Genomic DNA, 26,051 nt, shown 5'->3' on the forward strand with positions numbered 1-26,051 from the left:
GTGACAACTGAATTTATTGCTCGTAACGGTACGATTATCGTGTCATAAAGGCGCACAAAGGAGTCCGATACTCCTGACAGCTCCATGCGTGAGCTAAATCGCAACTGCGTATGCAAGTCCATATGGAACCCATCTGTTCTCATCAAGCAGTATATCTGCATTTGTGTTTGCTCAAAACACCGGCTGACCAAGCGGACTGGCCGAGCGGCTGGCCGGCCGGCTCTGAATCATCGATAACTCGCGTTTCTCTTCGCAGCGAATCCGCCGCGCCGTTTCTCTCTTCGTAGGCCGTAGCTTCTGTCTGGCGCCGGCTTCTTCTGTCGGTGACGGCTTATGCAATGTCGGAAACTGATCGAATTCATTGGGGCGCGTAATAATGTTTCGTTAGGTCGAGTAAGTTCGTTTACTCTGGCCTATATCTATCCGCGCTAGCGCCGGCTCGTATCGATTAGTTCGCTTTACTTGCATTGCGCGGATGGTCTTCATCACTTTCCTTTGTCTCACGTTATTCTAAGGTCGTTATTACGAGACTGCAATTTCGATTTAATCGTTAAATTAGATCGTTGAATTAAAATCAGTGCGCTTTCTCTCTCTCTCTCTCTCTCTCTATATATATATATATATATATATATATTCTTTTTTAGAAAACAATTTGCCACATATATATATTTCATTTTTATGTGTATTATTAATAATACATAATAAAGTATGGCTCAAATAATTTAAATAAAAGAAATTATACTAAGAAGAGCCAAAACAAACAAATTTTAATGTACAGTTGATATTAAATAACATAAAAGTAAAAACAAGATAAAAATATGTCTATATAAAACTAACGTTTCGACCCCCTTCAAGTCATTTTCAAAGTTATAAATTAATATGTGTATAAAAACGGTTGACTAAAATAGACTAACAACGATAACTAATTATAGAGGTACAATGACAAAAAATGATTAAAAGTAAACCTTAGATCCTGGATTTATACCAAACATTCAAAAAATATCGCTGTGTATCAAACGATGAATGTAGTTAACGAAAAATAAATCCTGGATATCCGTCATGATTCGATTACAAAAGGTATTGCCAAATATTTTTATCTTGATTTTACTTTATGTTATTTAATGTCAACTGTATCACATGTACGTATGTAAAATTTATTTGTTTTGGCTCGTAGCTCTTTTTAGTATAATTTCTTTTATTTGTATTATTAATATTTAAAGTATCAAGGCTCCTAAAATAACTAACGAGAATGATACGTGACATTCTTTATTCGTGCAAAATTTCACGCGACAGAATTACGAGTTATATAATTCACCCTTTAAATTTTGCGAACGACGTTACTATCACTTCCAAGAAATAGTACGGAATTTCACCTTTTTTCAAGAATGTTTAATAAGAAGCTACGGCGCCGAGAAAGGAAACGCCGACTCTGAGATGTTCTCGCACGCGATGTCTCACAAGAGTTGCTGGGTAGGTTCTTTAGCAGAGCTTTCTAGGTTTAATACGATCCTGCAGGAACCTCTCTCTGGAGACTTTCATTAGGGAGATTTACAGGAGGCTGCGAAGAATCCTATTGGTCTCTCGCTCTCCCTTTTGCTCGTTCTCTCTCTCTTTTTCTCTCACTCTCTCTCTCTTTCTCACTTCCGGTAAATCACATGTCGTAAACGGCGTGGAATTTGTGCCAATTATAAAATTGATATAGTTAAGTGCACGAGTTAGTTTTTCTTTTTCTTTTTTTTTTCTTCTATCAGATTATTCTGTTTTGAAAAATTTTATATCGCATTAGCAAGTCATAATTTTAGTGAATTTTATATCGACATAAATGTTTGTTATTATTTCTTATTAGTAAATGAATCTATACTGGAGAAAAAGTCTTACTGCGTTAATTGGAATTCTGATCGATTTAACTAGAAAGGTACATAATTTGTATCTATGTTAGAGAAAACGGTCTACTCAAGTCCTTATTAAAATTTTGTATCGAATCTTTAACATATTCGAGTGTTAATTTGATATAATATTATAATTATAATGTTGTAATTATGTTATTTAAATATTTTGTGTTAAATCGATATACAATATTTCTTAGTTTTAAAATAACACAATAATAGTAAGTAACTGAACATACGTAACACACATAACATAAAAATAATATATTTTAAAACGTAAATTCTAAGATAAACGAATGAAACGTGTTAATTTAACATGAATTAAGAAAAATAATCCATTTTTGGTCAAAGTGGATCTTAGTATTAACTAGCTTAAGTATTTTACATAGTTTGAATTTATAAACATATTCAATTCTGCAAATCACACACCGAAAATTTGTTCGGTCTTAAAACGCCATGAATGGAACTAGAGTAGTAATATCACATATTAAATTGGCAAGCAATTTAATAATTTTGATGGTAATAAGCATCTTATAAAAATATTAGTAATTTGGTGTTAATAACAATAATCTTAAAAGCTGAATAACTTACTGCGAAAAATATTACTTTACAGTCGGTATTCAAATTCTCGGATCTCTCATATTCCATGAAGGCGTTTCTTTCCAATTCAACTACTGAGATCTTGCAATATTTGTCGCAATAACTAATAAGTAGTGAGAGAAACGTTATTTTTTTTTAGGAGACGTATATAAACAATTATTTAATTTATATTAGACTAACAAAAATAAATCAATTAAGACAACCAATGCTATTTTTTTTATATGAATATAAATTCACACTGAAATATTTTAAGCACTAAGATTCATTTTGATCGAAAATAGGATTATTTCTCTTGATTAATTTATTCTCATTCTAATACAAATTATAATTGTTAATTTAACATGTCATAAATGTTAATTTTATTTAAAAAAAAAGTGCTTTCACAATTTGCTTATAGAAATTGTTAGATGTGTTACATTGTGTCAATTGGTTTACATAATATTTGTATTATTTTCTGACATTCATCTTGTCTTAGATTAACAAAAAATTTGAGATGAATGAAATATATTAAATTTAACATTTTCAACTGTGTACAAATTGGAGCTTATAATTAAATCTATCAAACATTCTCATAGAATTCATCAGAATTCTGAGAAAAAAGTATTTGGTGTTTGTAACCATTATTGATTCCTTTTGTTGATTTAATCAGAACATTTTTCTGCATTTTTAATAAAAAAATGAGACATTTGTTTCTAAAAAAATCGAACGCTAAGTATATATATATATATATATATAAAATTACAATTGAAAAGACCTCTTTAAATATAAATGTTGCTCGGTTTAGGACTGTTGGAACTCACTGAGCTCTCTAGTTCATAGCTCGTTCCGATTTTAATTCCCGAGTCAATACAGTGCATCGGGAATAAGCGAATGTACGACGCGGGTTGCGAGGAAGACTTCATAGCGTTCCATACTTCGTAACGGGCGCAAACGCCTGCTGAAGGAGATGCTGAAGGTGCGCCGATGACGACGAAGCGAGAGGGTGCGAGCAGACGAGAGATAGGGCGCGCCGACATATTTATTTGATGGGGTCTGATACCCTAATCGATTTTCAATATTCCATACGGGTATTCCGTAGGGCGCTAGAGTTGTCGGCATCTCCCGCTGTCCTGGAGTCTATACATAGTCATGCCACGGTGGAATGCACGCGCACGTTGGCAAACGCGTGCGCTACTTGCCGGTCTCCGTGTAACCGGGGACAACGAAATGATATATTCGTGAGGATTGAAATTATGGTGTTACGCCGCGATAACAGGCCCTTCCCTAGAAGGGCTAGATTACGTACGAAGGGCGCGGTGCAATTATATGCCGTGCCACAGGCGAAGCGAATTGGACAAGGCAAACTAAAAGAACCTGTATGGAGTAGATGACTCGAAAAAAGAAGGGAAAGAAGTTTGTACCTCTCTTTGAAGTTGAATACTTAATCTTTGGGATAGAAAATAATTAAGCTCTTCATCTTTTGAAATCTTCCATTTTAATTTCTTTAATTCGACTCTTATTTTTCACTTAATTCATGAGTGTTCTTTAATTTAGTTTAATTGGAGATCAAGTTGAATATCTAATTTTTGGGATAAAAAATCAAGCTCTTCAAATTCTTCTCTTCAATTTCTTTAATTCGAATCTTATATTTCTCTTAATTTATAAACTTTAATTTTATTCTTTAATTTAGTTCTTTAATTTAGTTTACTCTCATGGTGAATGATTTCGTAAAAATATTTGAATTTAAATATGATTCCCTTGGAATGTAGTTACTGATCATGCAAATTTATTTCAATGGGCTTTTAAATTTCTTGTGAAATGATTTATTTCCAGAATATCTAGTTTTGAAGCTCTCTTCAATTGTTTTTCGAAAAACGTAAGAGTACTGTGCATTGCATATATTTTATACAACATCACTGAGGATAGCTCATAATAGAGTCGAAATGTTCGATCGTTTTAATTATGTATTATTCTAAATTTAATTAAATAACTGTAATTTGCGCATCACTTAACGCGCTGTTCTCTTATTGCCAATTATTCTTACATTTTTAATTTAGTCTAATTGGAGTTCGATTTTAGCCATATATATGTACGTGTATATGTATATACTATTCGATATCCATCCGTTATTGTTATTTCGTTGGGGGGACATAACTTTTATTATTCCGTTCTATTTCTGTATCGCGTTCTGTTTCTGTATCGCGCTACGTCGCTCGTTCTAAAAATCACATAACAGCGTGAACGCGTTATGGGATCTCCGATTTTCTCTTTAAACTTCGAGCGGGTTTAAAAATTCCATGGCCGCGGTAACACACGCATGAATCTCCGCTGTGCAACACCTATAATTCCGCGGAACATAATACTTTTATCGGTCGCTTTTACGACGAGCTTCCGTCTACCTTTCGCCCTCGCAATTTTATTATCTGAAGAACTGCGACGTTTCTCCGATTACCTGGAGTAGAGACGATCGATTCTGAATTCATGAGTTGCCCCCGTTTGCAGCGCGCGCGCAAAACCACGAAGATATAAACGTGCGGTTTCGTAAAGCCGAAACCCTTTGTCTGTACATCTACGATGTATAATATAATACGAATTCAGCCATATGCACTTCCGATAAAGTTTTACTTTGATGTTACACCAATTCCTCGAGTGAAAGATTTTTTTTTTTTTTTTTTGAAAACATCTATTTTCTTTCGTTACAGAATTTGTATATGTACAATGTACGCAGTAGAAAACATTTTGGATTTTTGTTAAAATCAATTATTGTTAAAATTTTTTGTGTTGAATTTTTAACATATCTACGTGTTAATTTACCATAATGTGAGTGTAATTGAATATCTTATAATAATTGATACAATTGAGATCATAATTTTCTAAATATGAAAAGAGAGTGAAAAGGCAAAAAAACGAATAGATTGAGGATAAAATATAATATTATATGCAAAGTGTCCAATAATTAATGATAAAACTCTCCGCAGAATGGATTAAATTGAGTCGAAAAGTCCTCTATAATTTTCGCAATAGTTAATGAGATATTAATTAGTAAAATTATCGAATATTGGTCTTGAATAATTTTTTATTCAAATACTATCAACTTTACAGAAAAACAGCAAGAGACAAAAATTGTTTATTTCCTTTTAATTGAGTTCTAAGAATTTTTCAGAATTTTTTATCAACTTTTTAGTACTGCATTTTCTTATGGCAACTATTTTTACCAACATGAGAAAATACGGGTATTTAAAAAATTCTGAAAAAATTTTCAGAACTTTATAAGAAGAAAATAAACAATTTTTGTCTCTTGCTGTTTTTTTGTAAGTTGATAGTTATCTAAGTAAAAAATTATTAAAATATTTTTAGTAATTAATATTTTTAGTAATTAATATTTTGTTAATGATTGCGAAAATTGCAAAATAGTAGAGAACTTTTCGACTCAATTTAGTTTATTCTGTCGCTATGCAAGAGTTCTATCGTTAATTATCAGATAATGTATAATAATTTATTAAATAAGATATTAATAATGACGAAACATTTCAATTTACTAACAATAAGTCATTAGTAGTAGTATATACAGAATGAGGCAATATTTGCACATCTCGAAAAACTTGGTAAACTATAAGTATTGTATGAAAAAAATATTCCGACACATATTGACATAAAATTAAATATCTCGTAAAGTATTATTTTTTTTATAATCGCATCTTAATCCATTTATGAACAGAATAATAAAATGAATCAATTAGTGTAAAGAAAACACATAGTTGCTTATTTAAAAAATTATCCATGTTATGTGTTTCGCGGGTTTTCCCGTGTCTAGATCCATTCTTGGAATACCAACGTTTCGTAAACCTTGCAGTCCACTTCATCAGGGCGAGGAGCAGCCCGATACTCATACAGTACCAGGCTACTCCTCGTCCTGATGAAGTGGACTGCAAGGTTTACGAAACGTTGGCATTCCGAGAATGGATCTGGATGCGGAGAAAACCCACGAAAATCCACGAATCTAATCTATAACATATACATAATTTTAATAACATACATAATTTTACTAAAAACACTTCTACGATGTGATTGTGTTATTTGAACATTTTGTTAAAATAATACACTTTATGAGCAAGCGAACAAACAATATAAAAATAATATAATTTTGAAATTAAATTCTAAAATAAATAAACATATAATGTATACACCAATTTAACACATTATAAATATTAGTTTTATTAAGGAAATATACTTTCATAATTTATTTATAATGTATGTCAGTGTTATATTTTTTATATAATATTTGTGTGACCTAATATCTTGTATTAAATTAATACAAAAATTTGAATGAAAATTTAACATAAATTTTCCAATTATGTAAGAGATTCCTCGCAACAGCTTTAATCTGTATTACTTTGATTGAAATTAGGTCACAAATTAATGCTGATATATTACACCGTTTTCTTCTCTAGCGTTATTATAAGAAAACTGTAAGAAATACGTAAAAGAACTCGAAGGAAATATCAACGTGGGAATAAAATGTGCACGGAAATATAATAGCAGTATCTCGAACAAAAGTATATTGTTTTCCGTCCGTTACCAGGGGGAAATTAGAGGAAAAAGCACGCGACCTGAAAGAAAACGCCATTGCGATCCCCCGGATATAAAATGCTCGGCATAATAACTTCTCAACGACTACGTTAGTGTAGAGACGGTTCGACGGATAAGCCGCGTGTTCCATTAATAATCTATTTAAACGGACTAAGCGACAACGCGCGACGACGTCATCGGAATACGTAATCCTGTCCCTTAACGCTTGTCCCGAAACGCAGAAACGTAGCGTAAATGCTAAGTAGACACGTGCGCACTTCCGGTATCCGCTCGCCCGCATATGCGTAATGTAGCGATCACGCACACTACACGGAGCCGTGTTGTGCGTGTCAGACCGGCATTATAAACAGCTTAAAATAGCGTTGACGTTCTTCTCCGTTTAAGCGTTCCGCTCAAAAGCCTCGTACGATTTTCGCGGTTTCTCATCCTGTGTGCTTGCTCCTCTTCGTCAATTCGACAAATTTTCGACGTCGACGCAGCGAGCAACCGCATGCTTTTTATCCCCCCGACGACAACGACGACGACGACGACGACGACGACGATGGCATACAACGACGACGACGACGACGACGGTTCCCGGCGTTTCTTCCTCTTCTTGCCTCTCGGCTCGGTCGTGCTAGTCGTTTTACTGTCGCTCGTAACAAGAGTAATAGCACCCGTGCTCGTTGTCTGAGCACCATACAGTCCTGCGGATTGTTAACCCCAGTGAACTTATTTTTACACAATTTCGTGCCAGCGCCGCTTAAGACGCTCGTAACGCGCGTAAAGCCAAGGACGAGCTCACTTTTCGTACGATGGCTTCAAGAGCTTTTTGTGTGTACCATCAGTATCTTGCCGTAAATAAACTTCGACGAAGAATGGCGAGCAAGAGAGCGTTTAGCTATGACAGAAATATTTAGTAAAAGTTAGTCGAAAATTAAAACTGTTTTCGAAGAATCCGCTGTGAAAATTTAAGTCGGAATTTCTTTAATAACAGGCATTAAAATGTCATTTTCATACTTGTGATTTAGATTCGCAATAAAGGATCCCTGGACGAAAATTATAGGTGCGGAGTACGGATTTTCTACGCAGTTCAAAAATTTAATGTGTTAAAAACACATTTCACATCTTCTAAATGGTCTATTCAAACTTTTGATTTTAAGTTAGAAAATGACAAATGTTATATGAAAATCAACACAAAGAATGTAACACAATTGATACAATTTGAAAAGAAATTGTAGAAGAATATTTTTTTCAGTAAAATTAAATTGATAAATATATTAAATTAACATTCTCTCTCTTTTATTCATTTATTATATAGAATTATTATTCAAAATTACATTAATTTTATGTTATTTCCTTAATTTTTTTATTATGTTTATTTGTTATGTTTTTTTACTTACTCATTGTGTTACTAAAAAGTGTTAAATATCACTTCAACATAAAATATTCAAATAACATAATCATATTATATTGAGTTTAACACTCAAATATATTACAAATTCAACATAAAAATTTTAATAAGTATTTTAAGACAAGTTCAAAATGTTTCTTTCTTTCTTTGTAGGTTGAAGTTGTCTGATATAATTTGTTACTATTCAAGTTTAATCAAATTTAATAACATTTCCTTTGTAATAAATCCTTGCGGCAACTATTATAAATCGTTAAGTTTCTCACAATTCTATTACGGTGCGTCGCGATTAGTATTTCAAGAGAAAGAAAGAAAAAGCAAAGTAGCATCTCAAATACGCAGAAATATATATATATATGTATATATATGTAGATAACAGAAATAAATTAACTTTTTAATCTGCTGGGAGAAAAAGAAATGATCCAGACACGATGCATCTAAAAATACTTTATATTCAGTACTCCTTGTCGCAATAAACAGTTCTATAAATGCACCCGGATATAATGTAGATAATTGCGAGATTATATCCAGTATTATCTCGGCTACAATCTTATTCCTATTTTCCACTGACGATTTAATTATTAGAAATCAACAGAAATTACGATAAAGAAGATTAATTTACAAAAGTCGTATCGTTAGGTTAATTGATGATTCGTAAGATAAGAAATTATTATAAGCCTGAACGATTAGTTATAAAAGCACATCCTGTGCATTTTACGTGATTCAATTAAACATTTTTAATCCAAGAAGATATTTCTCGGAGGTGCGACATCTTTTCTAGGAACGCGAGAAATGTTCTGGATTAAAAAAAAAAAAAGAAAAAAAGAAAAAGATGTAGAGGCAAATATATATTTTCGTCTCTGTAATTTTCTTTCTTCATCAGTGAAATTAAAAACCGGGCGCGTTTTTCACAAGATTGTAACGAGACGTTTCGCGAGTCGTGTTACCCCCGGGATGATAAGGGGAGGAGGGAGGCGTGTTATCCGGTTAGAGGGATTCAACATTTGCTCCTTGGTCTAAGGTCAGAAGTTTTGATCTCGCGACGCGCTCAATCACGCCGCTTATCCGACAAATTGCGTTCTCCGCGGGCATGCACGTCGCGACATCGGCGCAATATCTCCCTCGAATCGTTCCCAGCATCCTTCGAGCGCAGGGAGCGCTTTGGTTATACCGCCCGGAGACGACGGTATTCCGGAGAGAAGGAGAGAGAAGGAGAGAGAATACGACCACTCTAAAACCGCCGGATTTTCTCGTAAAAACCGCCCTTAAAGGCGGGTCCCAGTGGCATTAGCGAAATGTCGGTAAGAGCTGCGACAGCGTACGACGGCCGCCACCTCACGGTTTAATGTCAATCCTCAAATGTCACGTAACCATCCACTACTCCGGCTGTGTCCTTATCGTCTGCGAGCTCCCCGGGGGACTCTCGCGGGAATAACGTTTCGACACGGTACATTGTGCTTCTATTCCTCTTGCTCTCTCTCTCTCCTCTCCTCCCCCTCCCCCTCCCCCTCCCCCTCCGACCACGACCCCGAAAACTTTTGGTTTCCTCCGGTAGCCTCGTTATTCCCTGGACGCAGCTCACCACCACTAATTGGATATGTATTTGCCCGTTCGTCTCCTACACAGGACAAGCGCGTTATCGTTTTCGCGCCAATGGCGGTCGCTTATTTGTACGGCAGTTTATCTTTTTATCGAACAATATTTCTGACAGTCTCGGGGCAACTGAAATATATCGTATCGTTAAATCACGGTTTTCGGCTGGCTCTCCGCTTTCCTCTGTAAATTGCACTCGATAAAACGAATTGAACATTATATGAATTTAGTAAAGTGTGACAAGAAAATTGTGCGGCCTTATCATCTTCAATTTATTGAGACAAATTTTATGTTGACAATTGATACAATTAAATGCAAAGTGAAGAACGTTATTTTCGGTTAAAATAGATCTTACTGCTTATATATAGAGTCCTAGATAATCAGAGATTCGATGTTGAGTTGGTTATACATATTGAATTAGATTAAAGTCCTAGAAAATCAGACCTGCGACATTGAGTTGATTCAATTAATTCGCCGCCATGTTAGTTCTTTATTTAAGGGGATTCTAAATACGATTATTTATATTCGAAACAGCACTTACACATACACACACGATTTACGTGTCATTGATGCATCATTGCATTTCATTCACGCACGCTACACATATACATAAATTTTTGTATAATAATTATTTTAATTAGACTAGTTTTAAGAACTTCACACTGTTTCTTGCAAACTGTTCATGCAAATTAATCTGTGAACTACTATTTCGTAAGTACAGATTGCACAGCTTTTATGTGAAGCAAATGTTGTCATTACGTGATAGCTGTGGATTAATAAATGATAAAGATCTCAATTTCGAAATTTTTTGTCGTTCTCAGCATAGATTCTACCTCACAGACATGTATTAATATGTATACTTTAATCCTGAAAAAGTATTTTTGAATCTGGAAAAAAGGAAAAAAGTAATTTTCATACAAAAATTATGATTTAATTGGTAATACAGACAGCTTTTTGGGATCAGTATGGTCAACGCGATACTACAAATGTTTCGAAGCATTCTTTGGTCAATTAATCAATTAGTAAAATTCTATTTTCTGATTAGTCAGTCAAATGCTTCAAAGCACAAAAGATTTTAACTGCATCCTAAATCACGTAATCATAGCGCCATGTTCATTCTTTATTACAATAGTCAATCCACATATGATGTGTTCCGCATGGTGCTCACAACGCTCGCGAATATTAGTAGTCTTTGTTTAACATTTGATAAACAACATGGAAAATAATAAACTGCGATTCTAAAAGCGTTGAGTAGTGAGCGCCAAGTAGAATGCAGCTATTTCTATGTCGCATCTCTAATTTTCTAGAACTCTAAGTTAAGTTAATTCACCGCCAGTTACCACTATTGGCTGCATTCAGCAGACTTAACAACGCTCGTTATTATTGGTGTATTCTTCTATTCAACAATAAGACTTTTAGACTACTTTTAGATCTAAAAGAACACAATAGAAACAAGCGCTCACTCAATTATTGAATCTGCTGAATGCGCCCATTGTAATTCTTGGATACTCACTATGGTGGAATTAGAAAGGTGAAATGTTATAATGGAGAGGAGGATGAGCAACATTCTGGTATATTTCGACCATCAGACCAATCAGACGCGAGCGGCATTGCAAATTGCGAATTTTAAAACAGATTGATATGATATGAAAAAAAAGATGGATGATATATAAATATAAAAATACATACTTTTTCTTCTAAAAAAACGCACTGTAAACACAGAAACATCGCAATATAAAACCTGATAACTAATTACTGACAGAGACAACAAGTGACAGTAGTACAGATTAAGGAGCTGCAGATAATGAAAGAAATATTAGGAACAGGAATAAATATTAAGATTTCAACGTATCAGAAACCAATTATATTGGAATGTATATAGATACGATTTTTGATAGATTTTTGACACTAAAAAAAAAAGATTAGTTGCTGTAACAATTTAGATAGTAAAATATGGCATAGCATTTTTATCGATATCATATACTGATATTACAGATAGGCTAAAAATTATATTAGGTGTTGGAATTAATTCGTAGCGTTTTTTTAATGAAAGAATGTTATTTATTTCACATGAGCATTAAAAAATACATTAATGAAAGTACTTTTAAAACTTATAAATATTTTGTAAAACGCTACGAATTAATTCCAACACCTAATACTAAAAATTTGTTGCTATTATACAATCTAAAACTGATTGCTGCAGCCATATAATAATGCTATGCTATAGTTTGCTATCTAAATTGTTAGCAACCAATCTTTTCTTTCAGTGTAGAAATCTTAATATTTATTCCTATTCCTAATATTTCCTCCATTATGCAGAGGATCTAATAGAAGTAGTGACAGTCTTTCGCCAGCTGTCATATTGTTTCTTCGTATTGCTACTCACGTCTGATTAGCTATTTTGTACCACTGCATATACTTCACCTTTCTAAAACTACCGTGCCCAATATGATATTAATTTACGTGATCACAGTGCAATTTTTAGTTTTTTTACCTATGATAGCCAATCAGAGTATCGAAATCTTTAGGCTCTTTAGATAGCTAATTAAATCGTACCCGTCCATAACGAATCTTTGATTATCTAGGAGTCTATTGATGCTTAATAACATTTTTTGCATCCCTTACAATATTATTTATAACCATCGAGATCCTCTTTGACCGAATATAATCTTATTTGTGTTGATCATTTTTCAGTTGATATTTTCACTTATTATTATAATTAAGTTCTGCAAATTCGAAACGTCAAGTGACACCTCAATGCTGTTAAAATTACTGGTAAAAAGATTTCCATTTTATCACGGCGGAAGCAACGCATAGAACGCATTGTTTCGATGAACGTAATATCAACAGAGCAATCAATATTAATGCATACGTGTACGCATAACTTCCATGAAATTCCATTAATACGACAGGCATTTTCAAAATCACTACTCGCGCTTGCCCGGCATTACTGGCGTGCGCTGCATATCGCTTGTACATTTTCGCTGCAACATCGCCCTTTTCTATTTATGTATACATCGCCGTACGGGAATAGCTTTCTGATTCTCACGTGTACGCAATCTGGTGAACCTATTGCAGCTGGAAAGTTATATTTGTCCGCAATTGGAGCTGCGCGCGCGTTCCGTAAACCCGCCTTCCACTTGTTTTTAAACACGGATTCTTGCTCGGAAACTAACATCTGTTTTTTTTTTTATCGGTTTTAGCGATCTCGCGTGATGCATCATCATTGATTCAAAGTTTCCGAGAGAAGAGGAAATATCGTCATTGCTTATCGTTTCTGAAAATTCAAATCTTGCGAGGGAACCGTAATGTTTGGTCAGCCGACTGATTAAACTTTCAAAGGTTTGTCTATTCAAATCGGTATTTTCCGTGGTACTACGTTATCTCCGTTTTTCCTCCTAAGCCTCTATGGTCCTTATTAAAAGTAGCATTTCCTCTCTTGGCCGTGTCAGTCTCAGTCCAGATATAAATAAGCGTGAAGCACGGGTATTGTGGGAACAGGCGGTTTATTTAGTAAGCAAGATATGAAAATCCGTGCAAGTGACGATTCGGATGCGAATCGAATAAACAGTTTCTCTGGACATGACAGCTTATGCATGCGCACGTGCAACTGCGAATGCGTGGATACACGCACAACCGCGTGTAATTGAAACGCCGAGAATGATGTAGAGACATTGTTACCGCATACGGAAATAACCGCTGCTTGCGCAGAGAAAATGATTTTAGATCCCCGTTTAACGTTTTATAAATAGACGCGACTTCAGAACGGACTAAGACTACATAATTTTTACGATTTATCACAAAAATGTATTGTAACAAATTCATTGTTTTTGAATTATTAAGGCTGAGTTGTTTTGCCTTTCCATAAACTTCAACTCACTTCTTACTCTCTTATACTCTTACTTTTTTACTCTTTTGTTTACAGTAGATAATTATTATAGGTATTACACTCAGAAAGCTGGTCGCATAAATAATTTTATGTTTAAAGTACTTATTACAATTACAAAAAAGTGTTTAGAAAGTAATTAATTATTATAATGGCAATACGCAAGTATTGTAATTAACAATTTTTCTATAACAGTAACAAGTATTTTGAACACGTAAAATTGTATGCAATCGACATTTTTACCCGAGAGATAATAATTATTTATTTTTTCCTTGATTATTAAAAGAATGTACAAGCTTCTCGTAGTTCTTTCAATAAAAGTCCTCAAACTATTTTTTTTTTTTTTTCAAACACTAATTGCTCGCGGAGACTTTTCTTTTATCGCACTCTGTAAAGTTTGCCTCGACAAAAGTAGTTCAATATGATGATGGTAGATCGTGGCTTACGGGACACCGCTATACCAGTTGAAGTTTCCATCGCTATCTGCGAGGAAAGCGATGCCATGCAACCGCGGTTAGCCGCAGACTCGATACGCACATTCAACGACTCCGAACTGCAATTACTAGTAACCATCTTCGCGCTGCGGCCTCGCATAGTTATACTGCCGTTATGCGAAATTTCTGGTTAATCCGACGACTTTCGCGAACGATCGTGGCGGATGTTACACGCCGTGAGAGAACCTCACTCGGCAAACAAGATTGAACTTATTACATTTCGGTGCTTTATCGCGATTAACAAGGACGAGCGGCCAATGAAGGAAAATTGAATGAGGCGTTGCAATAATGTATAACAAGACGTTTTCATTATTAATATCGTAGAGCTAGATTTACATCGCCTTTACCTGACTGTAGAATATTTATGAGCTTTCATGTTTGAGTCTTATTGGCTGCGTCAATCGCATAACGTTGTCACTTCTTTAACTCGCTATGAAAAAAAAATACATTACTATGATACGTAACTATGATTTTTATTTCGAGCTTGTAGAATGAAAAATTAATGTGCAGATCGCAGACTGTTGAAATATGTACATAACGATTTTGCTGAAGTATTTAAAAATTTCGTTACAGATTTGAAAATAATTCTGGACCATCAAAATATACATGAGGTACTAGAATGTCAAAATTTTTTGCAGCATTTTTTCATCATGCTTGAGCGTCTTATATAATTATTTTATAATTATTTAGTAATTATTTTAAATACACGCAATTGTTTCAGCTCTAAAGATCCAAGCTTGATCCGCTTAGTCTTTCTTAACTAATTATGTATTCATATCGTCTAATATGATACTTTAATATTATTTCAAAAGTCTAACAAAATTATTGTGATCTGCATAATAAAATATTGTGATCTAGCTAAATTTTACTCCATGAAAACTATTCTTTCCGTGTACTAAAATTACTGTAAAATTACTGCATTTTGTAAAAAAATAAGTATAGAGAACTAGAACTGAATTGAATGATATTACGAAATCTCTACAGGGGCGGAGATTCCGAAGAACGAATATTTGATGATAAATCACAGTCACAAGCCGGCTGTTAAGCGCGAAATAGCCAAGCATAAAACAGCATTCGGCAATGATTTTCAGACACCCCCGCTAAAGCCGTCGCGGTAGCCGTCACGGCCAGATGGATTTATCAAAAGCAAAACGTTATATGCGCAACCAGAGTCCGCCATCAAAACATTTCAATTCGAGATGGATTTAGCCGGTGGATATCGCCAGCATTTCACAAGCGAAGTCTAAATCGGGAGCCGATTGACGCACGGCCAAATTTTGGTCCGGTCCGCTTCTTGAGTTTGGCGCGGTGCGGCGCGGCACGTCGCGATGCCCGGCGTCGTGATCGATTTTCCGAAGCCAAACACCTGGTTCTCGTATCGACTACTCTCCCCGAGAAAGAGTATTATTCCCGAGTAAAGATAGATGGTGAAGCTTGGAAGACGAGGGACATATATGTATACACCAATACAGGGCTGTGATCAAGTATCCTGTCGCCCTGAAGCATAATGTTATAGTGGCACTATTTCCTCGCCTTTTCCACGTTTTATTCGATTTGTTTCGCTATCATCCAACAAATTTTGAAGAGTATTCCGTTCCTTTACTCCAAAACGCAACTAAAAAGAATTAACGATATTAAGTGAAAATTGATCAAGAAATGTTTCATACAAATAACACAGTTCAACACTTTCTGGGGCCTTGAATAAACAAATTGTTTTCCAAATGTTTGGATTTTGAGTTACTGAAAACGAATCCGACGATATTAACCTATCATGTCAGGTTTCCGAAAAAATTGATGTTAAGTGTGCCACAATTGATGATTTTGGCTATATTTATAATATTTTTTCGAAATAAATCTTTTTCTAATTTTATTTACGTCACTTTAAAATGCTACCTTTACCTATAATGTTGTATGAAATTATATTTATTACGGTACACTTTCCTTTTATATAATATATATAATTAGCATATTATAAATCATTAAATTATGCCTATTCTGCATATGCATTAAATTCATATGAAAAAAATTGTACCGTAATAAATATCAATTTATATTATAGATAAAAGATAGCACTTTAAAGTGACGTAAATGAAATTTAAACAAAATTTATTTTAGCCGCGAAAAATGATAAAATATGGCCAAAAATGTCAATTTTGATACATTTTCTTTTAATTTTACTGAAACGTGATAGGCCAATTTCGCCGAATTCGTTTTCAGCGATCAAAAGTATCGAAAAACACTCCGTTTATTTAAGTCTCCAAAAAATGTTGTACTGTGTTGTCTATTCAATTTAATGATTTGTAGTATGCTAATTATGTATATGAAAAGAAAATGTTCTGTAAATATAAATTCATTATTATAGATATTATCATTTATTATAGATAAAAGATGGCGCTTTAAACGGGTGCAAATAAAATTGAAAAAAAATTGTTTGGAACAAAAATACATATAAACTAAAACATCAATTTTGGTACATTTAACCTCAATTTTCTCTCGGAAACCTTACTTGATAAGTCAATTTTGCCATCAAATTCATTTTCAGCGAACAAAAAGAGACTATTGGAAACTTTATTTAAATTCCAAAAAAGTATATTTTTGTATAATAGTGTAAATGAAGAAGGTCATATTCAATTAAAATATGTCTTAATCCTTCAATTAAAATATGTCTTAATCTGTAACAGGAACATATTTCTTGATGCTAAAAGAATACATAATTTTTATTCCTTAATTAGAACCTACTAAAATATTATTATTATATATATAATTTTATTTTTTGAAAGAATTTTTCAAGTTTGAAGTTGTGAAAAATATGATTGTAAAATATAAATTTATTGCAAATTGTATTATTATTTAAAAATTAGAAAAACTTTCAGAGTCACCGCGGGATCTATGTATTCCAAATACGAGTTAATATCTAATGTTTTCGAATGAATTTTACATAATCCAGTTTAAGCAAATTATGCGTCGATTATTTATCTCGAAACACAATTAAGTGTTGAAACTGAAGTACGTTGTATCACAAATTAAATTGACAAGCAATTTAATAGTACTATATGTTGTTAATAAATATCTTTAAAACACTATAGAATTTATTGCCAAAAACATCACTTTAGACAGAATTCGAATGTGAACTTTTCATTTTGCATAGTTTGCTTAAACTAGAAATTGTGAAATTCACGCAAAAATGCATATTATTAAACATCAAGACCCACTTTGATTATAATATGATCTTTTCCAATTATTTGTGTCAAAAAATTAAGTCTATCAGAAAAGAAGAACAACTATTTTTCAACCATTTGACAGAAAATCATTGACTAATCAAATAATATTGGCAAAAAGAATATATTTTCACATGATAAAATGTCATTTTTGTTATTTTGATTTAGTAAAACAGTAACAACTCTTTTTGAGTTCTGACAATCTTGATGATTTTTTATGAAATCGAGTTAGTTCATTTTTTATGATTGAGGTAGGCCAATGTTTGACACATTCATTTGGTAATAACTCGAAAATTACTTTTTATTTAATCGTGTCAAAATAATTTTGTCGAAATAAGAGAGCGATTTGTTGAATAATTTTTAAATGTTCGATTTGAAAACTATTGATGTATGTGTTGTTCCTCAACAATTTAAATAGAAAAAGTAACGCGTTTTCTAAAAAATAAATAATGATTTGAAATGAGGAGAGAAAAATACTATTGTAGACTTTAATCTATTATAGGTCGCCTCTATATTCATCGAAGAATTTATTCAAAATTGTTGGGAATTATAGAACCCATTCTCTGAGCGCACATAATTTATCTCGTATGAAATTTATCGTTTCTAAAATTTTGGTGCGCTGCACTGGGTTACAGTCCTGTATCTACAGGACGTTGCATAAACGCATAGCTCGGTTACGGTCACTAACCGGAAGAAATACGACAGCCGCATCCGTCGAAAAACGTTGTTAATGTTCCCATCCTTTATCCCGCCGGCGGTAATTTATAGCGGGCTAATTGAAGCGCGCTTGAGTGTTAATGATGCGGATTTTACATCACACGAAACATTATCGACTAGTGAATGGTGGATTTTATCACTTGAGTGAAGTGATTAATGTGGAGTGTCATTTAAAATACGTTTTGAAAAGCCCTCAGTTTTGGAGGAAATATCGTTAAATATAATAGTAACCAGTAAAAGTATTGTGAAAATTGAATGTGTTAAAAGAAAAATGAACATATTTTTCGGAGATGTTCAACTTGACGAAACAAATATCTAGCTAGGATTAAAAGCTTCATATTTTTAACAAGACGTTATTCCTGCTGGCTGGATAAAGAGAGAAAAGAATCTGAGAAAACTGTTTTAAAATTACCTGAAAAAAACCAGACAATCTAAACGTAGTGCTGTTTCTATGGCACGATTTCAGCGCGATTGCCTTCAGGATAAAAGATTCAAAAGCAAGAAAGAAGACAAACAAATAATAGATGGGAAATTACGACGAGCGGAATCGCGTAGAGCCTGCCAACTTTCTGTAAGACTTATGGGTACACTGGTTTCGATACTAGAATACCATCGTTGTACCAGATGTTAGTCCTGTGCCCAAACGCAAAGTTTCATACTAACTGCGAAAAAGAAAAGCCAAGTAAGAAGCTCAAGACTGATCTCTTCTTTATCCTGAAAAGAATTTTCAGAGAGAATTCGCCTAAGGACCAACAAACGATGTCCGCAATTCCATATCCATTATATGTTTCCATATATCCATACGCGATTACAAAAAGCACATTTCCATCTTTGAATTTCTGTCCTGTTTCTTTTTTTGTTATATTTTTACACTTTTTTATATTTTTTCTTATATTTTTGATAATTCTAAACAATTTGTCATATCTTAAAGTATAATTAGCCTCATTATTCAGTATGCAAAATTATTCCCAAAGCTACTTTACTAATCTCCCTCACAGAAAGTTTTAACGTTGCAAATAAAAGATAAAATAATTCAAGGTGTTTTACTTCTTGTAAAAAAATCTCTTGAAAATTCCTGCATTCTCTCCAGATATTTTTATTCAAAATTTCAGGTACATTAAACAATTTTGTGATGCAATTTTGAAATAAATTAGAGTATAAGTATCGCAAACAAATTATATATTGAAGATTAATAGAAGGGAGAGATTCCACGATATTATATCTATCATTTTTTACAATTGGAGTCGCGAAACTTATAGGATAATACAGGGATGAGATAGGGAAGGTTCATTACAATATAGTATTAGTGAGTTACTCTATTCCGTTGAGTATTATCTCTATTCTATTGGGTTGATTATTTTGTGTAAGCTTCGGGTAGATCCACAAGAATGTAAAGGAGATATGCACCTCTAGCTGATGCATTGAAGTTACGGATGGATAAGTTATGGAAAACAGGCAGACTAAATTTTTTAATATACAATAATTGATTTCTGATTTTTATTCTAAATTTGACTGTGGGCAATGTGTTTTATTGATGTCTAAGTGTGTTTTATTGATAGCATAGAATAAAGCCAAAATCGATGTGTCCTGGTTAGTCGGGATTGTTAGGTTTTTAAACATCGTTTTTAGAAAGAAATAGAATTTCAATTTAAAAATAAAATTACAAAGATGATTGATTTTCAAGAGTAAAAAAATCCCCTCAAAATTATCGATTTTCCAGGTTTTTCCAGCAAATCTTCTGTATTGTTATTCTCCAAATTTAAATCAGTGGATATATAATCATTGATGACCCGGTATATTTGTTAATTAGAAATTCAATTAAAAAAGAGAGTTTGAGTTTGATTATATAATTAAAATTTTGATATTAGTTCCAACACCATATACACTGAATTTATACAAGCAGGATTAGTAATTACGTTAAGAATTCCACGTTCATTGATTTTTTTTAGATAAATTTCACTATAAATTTACTGATTTCCAGTGACATGAACTGATATCAGTGACTATCCACTGATTCGGATTTAGAGAATAATCGGATTTAGAAAATAATAAAAAACATAGGATTATAATAATAAATTGGACATATTCGAATATACTTAAGAATATACAATTTTTTTTTTTAATATTGCACCAAGTGTTACATTTCAACTCGAAAATCATTAACAGTAGAGCTCGCATAAAGGTATTCGTCCGCTATTGTCCAGTCTACCTCGAGTGATGGACCGATCTGTTGGAAGTGCGAGTATTACGCAGAGATAAGTTTCTCGTCACGTCGTACGCGGGCTTTTTCCGCCGTGCAATTTTAAGACTTAATTAAAACGAAATCCAATTGAAATATTTACGCGCCAGGGGAAGTGTTTATTACGACGTCGACCGTGCTCCACGTTCGGAGGTGGCGTGTAAGCCGCGGACGGTATTTGCAAAATTAAAAGTACGAACACGTGTACCGCCGGTGGATGAGATTATGCAAACTAAGTTTACATTTAGATGCAAACATAAGGCTTACGCGCCGGCTAAAATGTAAGCTACGTACATTCGCAGGTGTATATCGTGTCCGTTCGGCGCGCATGCACTGAACTATCTACATATTATGTATACCGCGCGGACATTACAGTACGTCGTTCGTGATACACGTTGACTTAATCTAGCATTAGAATATGAGCGCGGTAAGCGCCGGAAACAAGCGTTGGTTTCAGCATTTATAACCGTTAATGGATAAGACATGTTTCTGCCAAGTTTGACATCGTTTGAATGTCGCTTCGTGTGGGATTAGAAGCATAATAGATACTTTCTAGTTATTTAACTAGAAAATTTTGTTCCAAGAAGATGCTTCGTTACTTCCAAAGTGATGGAACTCAAAGAACTGAGTTTCTTAGAAAAGGGGAAAAATTATTTGTCAATAGGAACGATTAATGTTTTGTCAAAAAATATTGACTGATTAAATAATATGGACAAAAAGAATATATTTTTAATATGACCAAATGTCATTCTTATCATTTTTTATTTCGTAGCCTTTAACTCTGTTCGTTCAAATTTATTATACGATCACATCGTTTAAGTCAATATGATTAAAAATTTTACAAAAATAATATATATTTGGTCAAATAGATCCAAACGAATCAGTAGGGTTAAAAACCCTTTTTTAGTTGTGACGATTTTTCGACGATTTTTTATCAAGTTATTTTTAATGATTCTTAGTGTAATGTTTACTCCACTCATTCGTGTAATAATTTGAAAATCACATTTTGTATTTGAAGTAAGAGAGCGTAATATGATAGTAAAAACGATAACGTTTCTTACGTAATAAAATAAAATAAGGTATTATGAAATGCGAAAAACATTAATATGCTCGTCGCGAAAAAAAAAAGAGTTCCTTCTTTAGTGATCTTTTGCATTGCATAATGTTGTAACTTTTTTTTCCGGTAAAAACTCTTTCAAAGGGAGATAACAATAGCGACAAAAGAATGAATACTCGGCGTTTTATAACTGTGCGGAATATCGAAACCGGTAGCGTGTAGCGTGAATAACGTAAACGACGGTAACGTTGTAAAACGTCGTTCTATGTGAAACTATTTCGAAGTATTCTCTTTAAGCTGTGCATACCGCATACTCCAAAGGACGGTGTATAGTTTCCAGATAAAGGGCCATATGTTCGGTACTTGGAGTCGAGTGTATACAAATCCCTGCTCGTGAGCTGCATAAGAATGTAGTCGTCCCGACCAAAAACATCCGGCCAGTTCTGCATATTTCACCTATTCTCGTAAATATACCCTTCCTCCTTTGCGAGCAAAATCAATGTGTTATAGAATGGAAGACACAGCTGATAAAGTAATTTATCAAGCTATTGTATCACTTGATTGTCTATTCACAGAAAAAAAAAGACATATTGATAGCAATTATCAAGGTGACAACAAGTTTTATATGTAGAATTAATGTACATATATAATTATGAATAAACTATTTCATATTGCAATTATATTATATCAATTATATAAGAGAGAGGATTGTGAACATGGGATAAATGCGAACGAGATAAACTATATAGGAGAGAGTGATGTCGGTTGTAACAGAGAGTCAATTGTAACACTGACCGTAATAACTTTATCTATTGACGAGCTAAATTGCGTGCACGGTTGCATACAGCTTTACAGAAGTTACTAACGAAAAACTGAGTAGGCACACGCCAGTGCAAATTTATCATTACCTATTTATTTGGAATCAATGTCAAATCGTAAATTTTGTTATTCGCTGTTATTTTGTTGCAACTTGTCCCATAACAATTTGTCATAGAATCATATTGTTTGATGTGAATATATATGTAAGTTTTGCAATAATATGTATCAATTGAATTTATTGCTTACATGTGAGTTTAATGGTCATCTAATGGAAACAAGTGGCGGTAGTTGCAAAAGTAACAATCACAGTGGTATCGATTGTAACATGTTATAATCGTAGTATAGTTTGAATTATCAATTGTAAAGATGTGAGTCGTATGGAAAAAGTCAAGAAGATTGGTTACAGTGCACAGAATGCAGAAAATGGGTATATTGCGCAGATAACAACCAATTTTTCATTTGCCTTATAATAATTGTTTAAACGATTGAATATTTGATCATTAACAATAGTTATTTTTACTTACGATATCTTAGACGTCACGGTTATTATTTTTCTATTTTTTTTTTCATGTTGCTTAATGTTCATTAGCATAGTGTTATGTTACAATTGATACCCTGAGGTGGTACAATCGACACCATCATGTCAATAGTAACAAGTTGCGGCAGTGCCTTTAATGGTGAATATTTTCTATAATTTGTTGTTTTTTCAATACCTATTGTGTTATAATCAACCCCAAAGAGACCCCTTGTTTTCACATAAAATTAACATTTCCTGTGATTTATAATAAACTAGTTAGTTGCAAAAATCTTTTTTTTTTTTTATTACAATCGATACCACTCTCCCCTATTATAGAGACCATAGAATAGTGATAATGATGACTTCTCATTTCTCGCAACTGCTGATAGTGACACATTATAATATATGATCATAGAACGTTTAAAATAAATATTATACATAATTTCAATGAAGTAGGGGATTTTTGTTCAAAATTATAATTTATATTAATATATAAATATTAATTATTATTATAGTTTAAAATACAATATCCTCTGAATAAGATTTTTTATAATTGATAAATAATTTTGTTGGCTTTAATTAACTTTTCTCCTAGATATTTTGATTCTATTATATAAAAATATAGATTTCTACTTATATAAAAATTGTACAGGTGTCACTTTTAATTACCATTATGTTTTTCTTTAATAATAAGTGTAAAAGTGAAATAATAGTCTTTTGAATAAAATTGAAAATTGCGGTAATTTTTCAACGAGGAAATCGACAACTTTATAAAGAACATTTGAAGGAAATTTAGCGGAATTAATGCGATTAATAACTGATTATGATTTATGTTTAAATTAATTATTGCATTGGATATTCTATCATTACCAATTGAATATTTAATAATAATTAATTTCTCCCCTGACAGAATCAATATAAATAACGCACAAAGCGTTGCAGAAGTTAAAATATACAAATGCTTGAATTATTTGAAAACAAAACAAATCAGGAAACTCGGATAATACAAAAATAAATTGTTGATAAAAGAAGAGTTAGAAAAAATGAGCTTTCCCCTTTAAGCTATTATATCTATAATCAGGAAAAAATTATCAAACGCTATATGTACATTGTTGTTTTGTGCAACGATCGTTATCAAATATAAAAAATAATATACTATATGAAAATATAATAATGTTCAGTTTCATGTCCAATGGATATTCATGGACAAGATAATTTTCTTATTTTTCTTCTAACTCCTAATGTAAGATGATCAAATATTTTTCTTCTTCGCGAAATTTTCATTCGTTTCTAAATTTAAAAATCAAGTTATAAAATATTAGAATCTTATAAGACCGTATATGTAAAAAATACAAAATATAAAATATAGATATTTTATGATATTTGGAAACCAATAAATCTTATAAAATTTATCAGGAATAAAGTTATCTAGTTGTTTCTTGGCTTTTTTTTTTAATCGGTCATTTTATTCTAAAGCCGCACCGAGACATGTTTGTCGAGGAAGCTTTCTTCCTACAATGCCTCAGCCACACAGACGGCATTGCCGGATTAATCCGCGGTAGGTTAACAGCTAAAGTCAGCATCAGCTGCCGTTCCGTTGCAAAGTTTGCTTATGTTAGGCCGTTTGTTCCATCCTCGGAATAACTTGACGATAAACATTTCAAAAGATGCTGAGATGGAAGGATGGGCTGATACATACCGTCACAAAGCCTCCAATACAGTGATATCCATTTAAATGAGAGCATGTCAATTTCTTTGCGCATGTTAGTAAGAACTTGTTGTAAGAGTCTTATATGTTTCTATCGCAGTAAACCTTTAAAGAATGTATCAGATGTTGTATAGTCTTTGCAAAAAGTGATTTGAATTAAATCCACGCGCGTATAAAAATTAATGTTACATATAAATGGTTCAATGAGGTCAATATTTATGTTTGAGAATATAATTTTATAATATTTATAATTTAAATGAAAATTTTCTCTAATTATTTAAATGAAAATTTTATTCTAATTATTTTTTACAAACATGTCTACTTCTTATTGAAATAATTTTTAATCCAGCTTCTAAATCATCGTCACTTTTTTAATATTAGTTTCAAATACAATATAGAAAAATCTGCAATTTTTTATTTTATTAAAAAGTACGTGTAATATATTCTTCAGCTCGGCACAGCACGCAAGTACAATAATTATGTTAAAAGCGTATTATTATATTTTAATCTTTTTATTATATTTTAATCTTTTTATCTCTTGAAAGATCGATCCATTATTTTAAATTAGTTTAGTTAATTTTTCAACCTTTTATATTATAAATAAAAAGATAATTCTTCTTTTTTTTTAATTTGTAAACTTATAATAATATAAATTTAATAGAAATAGAAAATATGAAAAGTATTTGAAATAAATATTTTTTCTTGAAATATTTATTTTAAATTTATATGCATAAACGATCTCTTTAAAATAAAGCTTATGTTATATTACCAAAAATAAAAGCGACATCATAAACTCACTGTGTGATCGAATTACGATCAACATCAACATTTTTGTGCCCGACTACAAGTATCGAGAAGTAATCAATCATTCTTTGCGTTTGTCGAAATCCAAACGAAAACTTTCGTGCTTTCAGAGAAAAAAAGACGAGAAAAAAGAGTACATAGTAGATGTTCCAGAAAAATATCGTATATTTTTACTTGTTTATTTATCACTATTACTTAATGTCAAATTAATATTATAATATATTTTCTATAGCCTTCAACAATGCAATAAAATTTGTGTCTATTTTTTATAGGTAAACAAATTTTATAAGAATAATTCGTTTTTCATTTCATTCATAATGATTTGAGAAACAGAGGAAAGGACGTTGCAACATTGAAATATAGCACATGAAATATCATATTAATGCAATTTCTACGTCAGAGAAATCTGCCGCATACATCCTGCTTCTTACAAGAGTAACGCAGCAGTGAAAACTCACGAATATTATTTCACACTATTTTATGTCTTTACATCCCTCACGGAATTTTTATATTTTTGAGGAATGTACGCTGAAATTTTTACACTTGTAATATAC

General features: G+C 32.6%; 1 long non-coding RNA gene across 5 annotated transcripts in view; it reads left to right on the forward strand.

Moving 5' to 3' along the window:
- The window catches only part of LOC147907302 (uncharacterized), a 234,481-nt gene that overhangs the window by 109,266 nt on the left and 99,164 nt on the right, over positions 1–26,051 (forward strand). The window lies entirely within an intron of this gene.

This window comes from Acromyrmex echinatior, chromosome 14 (assembly GCF_024713525.1).
Source record: "Acromyrmex echinatior isolate Ae372 chromosome 14, ASM2471352v2, whole genome shotgun sequence".
Classification (NCBI taxonomy): Eukaryota; Metazoa; Arthropoda; class Insecta; order Hymenoptera; family Formicidae; genus Acromyrmex; species Acromyrmex echinatior.